We start from the raw sequence: 7,491 nt of genomic DNA, 5'->3' as shown, positions 1-7,491 counted from the left end.
AGAAAGGAGGAAGGAAAGAAGGAGGGAGGGAGGGAGGGAGGGAGGGAGGGAGGAAAAGGGAGGGAGGGAGGAATAGAGAAGGAAGAAGGAAGAGAAAGGAGGAAGGAAGGAAGGGAGGGAGGGACGGAGGGACGGAGGAAAAGGGAGGGAGGGAGGAATAGAGAAGGAAGAAGGAAGAGAAAGGAGGAAGGAAGGAAGGAGGGAGGGAGGGAGGAGGGAGGAAACGTGGCGTGGCTTTGTTTCAATATGTTTGTTTCGATGTAAAAACTAATATGTTTTGTTAAGTGTCAAATTTGAAAAACCCAAGTCCTTCTAAGAAGTAAGAGATGGGGCAGCTTATCAGGTATTCAAACCTCATTGAGCTGCTGACCAAAGGATGCCCAGCTTAGGACCCAGCTATGTTTTCCCAGCCCGGCTAGAGCTCCTGGGCAGCGCAGTTTTCAGTAAGAAGTGGGTCTCTGGAAAGGAACCCTAAGATCTCAAACCCTTCCCCTTGCCTGGTGCTTACTGGGCCTCGGGGAACTTGATTCCCTATCTCTGTAATGAGCAGGCTGGACCCGGTGTTCTCTGCGACTGTTCTGAAGGTGGCCCGTTCTAGGCATGGCCGTCTGGAGACCAGAGCTCTCAGCAGTGTAGACCTCACTCTAGGCTCCTGCGTCTCAAACGTGGAGACAGGTGTTTTTAAAGACTGCAACTCAACGTTCTTCTCCATTGAGGCATTTTCTGTTTCTCTTTTTGGGTCCGACTCAGAAATGTGTCTTGTAGTCAGCAGGTCACAATGAATAAGGAAAACTGGAATCTTACGGGTTTGTCCTGCTTAATGATGCTCCGGGGGAAGGCCTGCGGCCCTCGAGGATAGTGGAGATGGGGTATTTGCGTCCTCTCAGGTCAGGAGCCTTTGTTGGTGCTGTCTGGTGGCTTGAGAAAGATACAGCTTGAGAGGGAAGAAAGGGTTCCCAGGCCCAGGACACGAAGGACAGCTGGCCCTTTTCTGCAGCGCACACAGAGAAAGCTACGTTTGTGGTTTACCCTCCCGTTTTATGGCCCCATGCCGAATTTCATATGTCTAAGTACACACATCAAGTCAAACGCTGTTCCTTTCCTCTTATGTACTTAGCCTGACCTTTACAGAGCTCCGGGCAGAAGGAGGCTTCTTAAGACCTTCCTTCCTGGAAGACTGTGAAGATTAAGGTTTCTTGTTGTTGACGGACACCACAGGGGGCCTGGAGTCTTTTCCTCTCTAGCTTAATCTCTTCTCTCAAGGGGCAGCTGGGCTGTGGACTGAGTGGAGAAGAGCTGGCCCCAGATCCTACCCTTAGATCCAGCAGCTGTGTGACTTCTGCAGATACACCTAATCCAGTCTCTCCACTCAGTAGACCGGTGGGGAGTGGGGGGTGACGGGGATGGGGGGGGCGTGGGGGATTGCTTGACAGCTGTATGCTGAGGTTCCTTTCCCCAAAGCTCAGCTTCCAGGGTTGGTGAATCTTCAGCCAAGGCTTGTTAGAGTCTGTCCATAGTTCCTTCTTCCCTGAAAGGTGTACAAAGCAGCCACGCACGGTACAATGTTTGCCGGATTGTTTTGTATGATAGGGACCTCGCAGAGAGCGTTTCCTTGAGTGTTCCTTCTGGTAAGGCCCACTGGGAAATGGGAAGACAGAGGACTGACCAAAGGTAATGGCCTCTGACATGAGGCTCCTATAGTGTCTGTCCTTGGAGCAAACCAGTTCAAACCTAATGTGTGGAAGGGCACTAGAGTCTGCATATTTCTAACCAATGACCGAGTTTGGAAATAAATCACCTATTCATTCCCCTAGCCAAATATATGTATGTTTCTAGCATCTCTCTGATAATGAATAAACTCTTCAGGGGGGATTTGCACACTATCATCTAAATGCTAAGTGCTCCTGGCTGCCAGAGGGGGGTGGCTCCTGATTCATCCCCTAATTAACTTCTCCTAACCACCCCCAGCAGATAGATTAGAGGGATGCTGTCCCAAGCTGCTTTTAAGGAAGTATTGTTAAAGTAAATTACTGCAGAAATTGTGCAGCAGTGGCCAAGGGTAAATTGCTTCGGCTCTGATTTCTCTTCTTTAAAATGGTGATATTACCCCATAAAGGTCTGTTGGGAAGATTTAAGGAGAAAATATGTGGACACACACACAAATGCACGCACACACACACGCATGCATGCACGCACGCATACACACACACACAACACACATGCACGCATGCATGCATACATACAGACACGCATACACATATGACAGAACTATTTAAGGTGCACAGCCTTTATACCTTGGTTCCTCTTAGGATGGGGTGCAAAGGAGGCACAATGGCAGAGATAAGGAAAGCTAATCAGTGGGGTGAAGGAGGCTGTTGGAAACCAGGAGAAGACTGAAGTCTAAAGGGAGGCAGAATCACACTCCAGTCTCCTTCTAGGAGGGGGGTCCCTTGCAGAATTTAGCAGAACAACAATAAAAGGAAAATCAGCAAAAGGGAAGACTGAGAGAGCATTTTAAAAATGGTGGTGTGAGTGTACGTGTGTGAGTGAGTGAGAGTGTGTGAATATGAGTGTATGTGTGTGTGAGTATGTGTATAAGTGTGAGAGTGTGTGTAAATGTGAGCGTGTGTGTGCTCTGTGTGTGGGGGGGGGTAGGCAGGGACCAATGTTGGATGTTGTGTGTTCTGTTAGGTTTTCCACCTAACCTTTCGAGTCAGGATCCCTCAAACAACTTGGACAAATTCAACTGGTCCCATGTCACAGCCTGGCCAGTGAGCTCTGGAGGTCGGTTTGTCACCTCCCTATACCCTCAGTGCTGCAGTTACAGATGTATGTGCTCCCCCTGGTTTGTAACATGGGTGCTGGGGGATCTGAATTCAGACCCATATGCTTCTGCAGCAAATGTTTTCCTCAGTGGTTACCCTCCACTGTGTGTGCGTGTGCGCGTGTGTGTGTGTGTGTGTGTTTGTGCGCACATGTGCGTGCGTGTGTGTGTGCACGCGCGCGTGCATGTGCATGTGTGCATGTGTGTGTGTGTGTGTGTGTGTGTGTGTGTGTGTGTGTGTACTAAACTCATTTGCTATGTATGGACAGCCTCAAAATCGAAAAAAGTCAGGCTATAACCACTCCCAGAGGAGAGCCTTGGAGTTCTAGATCTCTATTAAGTTATGAATGACCAGTTGTCAACTCTGGCTTGCCCAACAAGCTGAGCCTAGGCGTTAGGATACTTCTTCACTCAGAGAACTTACAAAAGCCCCCCCCCCCCCTTCAGGGGAAGGAAGTATGGCCTGGTTGTCACCGAGGACGTCAAAGCTTGGGAGAACACTGCACACAAACTTGGGTTCACGGCTCAGCCTTGGCCACTCACTAGACTGAGCTTGGGTAAAGGAGCTTCTGATGCTCTCTGTAAAAACAGAGGTTGATAAAACTAACTCTGTATGGTTGTTCATAGCACGTGGTGCCATGCAAGATCCATTCGTCGAGGTATGCTAAAGAACACTTAAAACTGACTTTCAATTTTACATTTGATCAGAAAAGATTGAGATTGTATCACACACACACGCACACACACACACGTACACACACACACACACACACACACACACTTCACTCAACTCTGAAAAAAATCTCAAGTCTTAGACAGGTGTCAGTTGCTTAAAAAGGAAGTAGTGTCACAGACCACATGAAGCTCAAGAAGAAGGAAGACCAAAGTGTGGGTGCTTCGGTCCTTCTTAGAAGAAGAACAAAATACTCACAGGAACAAATATGGAGATAAGGTGTAGAGCAGAGACTGAAGGAAAGGCCACCCAGAGACTGTCCCACCTAGAGATCCATCCCATATACAGTTACTAAACCCAGACACTATTCCTGATGCCAAGAAGTGCTTGCTGACAGGAGCCTGATATGGCTGTCTCCTGAGAGGCCCTGCCAGAGTCTTACAAATACAGAGGCGGATGTTAGCAGCCAACCATTGGACTGAACACAGGGTCCCCAATGGAGGAGTTAGAAAAAGGACTGAAGGAATTGAAGGGGTTTGCAACCCATAGGAAGAACAACAATATCAACCAACTAGACCTCCCAGAGCTCCCAGGGATTAAGCCATCAACAAAGGAGTACACATGGCTCCAGCTGCATATGTAGCAGAGGATGGCCTTGTCATGCATCAATGGAAGAAGAGGTCCTTGGTCCTATGAAGGCTTGATAGATGCTGCAGTGTAGTGGAAATCGAGGGCGGGGATGTGGGAGTGGGTGGGTGAGTGGAGGAACACCTTCATAGAAGCAGAGGAAGGGAGGATGTGGTAGGGGGTTTCCGGGGGAGGGGGGGGACTGGGAAAGGGGATAACATTTGAAATATAAATAAAAAAAAATCCAATAGAAAAGAAAAAGAAAAAGAAAAAAAGAGTTAGAAAACACCAAATCAGATGTGATAAGAAACCCAGCTTAGGCAAGAGAGAGAGAAAAAAAGAGGAAATAGTGGTTTGTTTGTTTTTTTTTAAATATGGTATGGGAAACAGGAAGTTGACATGGCAGAGAAGGAAACTGGGAGCAAACTGGAAATTTCCTTCCTGAGCCAGCTTCCCTTTCCTCTGTTCCCAATGACATGAAGAGATAAAGACTTCTATGTGTTTTATATGTGGTTTCCTTCCTTCCTTCCTTCCTTCCTTCCTTCCTTCCTTCCTTCCTTCCTTCCTTCCTTCCTTCCTTCCTTTTCCTTCTGAGACAGGTCTGAGGTAAGCCTGATCTGGAACTCACTATGTAGCCCAGGCTTTCCCTGAACTCATTGGTGTCCTCACGCCTCACACTCTTGTCTGTGGGGATTCCATGCGTGAGGCCACCTTGCTCTTGGAAGCCTCCCTGTTGGGGTGTCTCTGAGACTCGCTGTGTTAAACAGCACCTCAGCACTACCGAAATCTTGATGCCGTGGCATGTGCGACCAGGCAAGCTGGGTCTGTCTACCCATCACCTCCAAGATTCTGGCCAGGCCTGGGTGCACCTGCACATGTGTGCCCCATTTCTAGAAGAAGAATCCTATCTGCTGCAGAGAGGTTAGGGGAACATTCCTTGTCTCTGTCCCAGTTTCCATATAATCTCATAGTTGCACTGGGCACTTCCCTAGGCAGGGAATCCTGGATTACATCAGTGAGGATAGAGATCTGAGTGCACAAACACACGTGTGTTTATTGCACTCTTCTTGTGAGTGTGGACATCATATGACTGCCTGCTTCAAGCCCCAGCCACCCTGATTCCCCTGCAACCATAGATTACAACCTGCAATTATGTGGAGATAAAGCTCTTCTCCTTTAAGGTGCTTTCGTTACAGTGTTTTATAATGGCAATAGGAAAAGAAACAATGTTATATGAAAACTGGAGCTTTGGGAATGGTCTCTATGATCTCACTGCTTTGAATGCTTAGGCACCGCTGGCTTCTCTAACCACTACATTGATCCCCTTAGGAGAGAGCACTTGAGTGAGACTCTGCACAGCCCTGACCTCAGTGATGTGTGGTTGAACTTCTGACATCCTTGCTAGGACCACACCAATTCTAGCTATTGGCCTGCACTCTCCAGGACCTCCTGGACCTCCACCAGTGCCATCCTCCCAGCCTGCCACAGCTGATGGACATTCACAAACTTGGGTCCAGCCAGCAGGTTCCCAAAGCGTCCTCAGTGCAGAGGATTCCCAAGTGGAGGAGCCCCGCAGCAGCATTTCCGCCCAAACAACTGTTCCCTGCTCCAGAAGATGTCTGTTGAACTTCGACATTAGCGTGATATTCTAAGGTGTGTTTGAATGAGTAAACAGAGCATAAGATGAAGACAGATCTTGTGCAGACATCCCATAGGAGGTGCTTCCCAAAACTGGTAAGATGGTTTAGCAGGGGCCAGGGTGAATGGTCAACCCCAAAACTTGAGCTCAGCTACTGGAAGAAAAGGATTGACTCCTGAAAGTTGTCCTTTCAGGATATATGATAAATGTACACACACACACACACACACACACACACACACACACACACTGTACTGGGTAGTTTTGTGTCAACTTGACACAAGCTGGAGTTAGCACAGAGAAAGGAGCTTCAGTGGGAAAATGCCTCCAGAAGATCCAGCTGTAAGGCATTTTCTCAGTTAGTGATCAAGGGGGGAGGTCCCCTTGTGGGTGGTACCATCTCTGGGTTTATAAGAGAGCAAGCCAGGGGAAGCAAGCCAGTAAAGAACATCCCTCTATGACCTCTGCATCAGCTTCTGCTCCCTGACCTGCTTGAGTTCCAGTCCTGACTTCTTTCAGTGATGAACAGCAATGTGGAAATAAATGTAAGCCAAATAAACCGTTTCCTCTCCAGTCTGCTTCTTGGTCATGATGTTTGTGCAGGAATAGAAACCCTGACTAAGACACACACACACACACACACACACACACACACACACACACACACACACACACAAGCTTTAACAAATTGTAAACTAAAGCGTCAACTGCTGGATGCTAAAATAATCTAAGATACACTGAAATTTGTCTTTTAACATGTCATAGCTCCAGGGCCCACATGGCATAGTTAGAGAGATACACAGTAAGCCATTTTACCTTGAAATGAAGTGTGTTTGGCACTTTATTAAAGGCTTCTCTGGGCTTGATTAGATTTGCCTGATGGTTTCTGCTCCCTGCCCAGCATCTGCCAGCACAAAAGCCTGGGGGCTGTTTGCGTTCACCGCCTTCTCTGAAGTTGAACCATGAGGTCTGGTCTGGTTACCTTAGAGAGCTCATTACCCTTAACAGCTGCAGAAACAGAATACATATGTCCTTCTCTGTCCCCTTCAGAGTCTGTTTAGAAGTCTCTGGGAAGAAGAACCCAGGCTCAAAACCTACTGAGGTCTGTTATTAGATCTTCCAGAAGCCTCTTTTTGGTTTTAATTGTTGCTTTTCATTTCTTTTTACAATTTCACACATGTATACAATATATCATGGCCATATTGATCCTGTTTGTTTGTTTGTTATTTAAACCTCTTACCAACTAAGGGATGCAACTCCAGTGTAGTAACCATCGCAATGCCGAGAAGAGCAGCTTCAGTCTCCGGACGCTTGGCTGGTCCAGTGCAGAGTGATGGTTCCAACCGGTGCTGAGGCTCCCGTTGCCTAGGTGAAGGTCCTGGTTCTTTCTCCTCATCTTCAGGGCCACTTGGAAGCAGATGCATGAGAGTGTTATGGAAGACAGCGTGGTGATAATCATCTCTCCCAGGGAAAGGGCTTGGTCTGATGTGGAGATGGGGGCTGGGTGACCAACTAGGCTTTCTCCTACTCTCTGTGGTGTGACAGGAAAACACTGAACATGCTCACCCTGCCCCCCCCCCACCAGTGAAGTAGTTGAGGGTCTTTTATATATGAACTGAAAAGAAGCCACATTGGGCCAGGTGGTGGTGATGCACACCTTTAATCACAGCACTTGGGAGGCAGAGGCAGAAGCAGAGGCAGGTGGATTTCTGAGTTCAAGGCCAGCCT

This window comes from Mus pahari, chromosome 19, assembly GCF_900095145.1.
Source record: "Mus pahari chromosome 19, PAHARI_EIJ_v1.1, whole genome shotgun sequence".
NCBI classification, from domain to species: domain Eukaryota; kingdom Metazoa; phylum Chordata; class Mammalia; order Rodentia; family Muridae; genus Mus; species Mus pahari.
The sequence above is the reverse complement of the archived record's forward strand: the minus strand, read 5'-3'. Positions refer to the sequence as shown.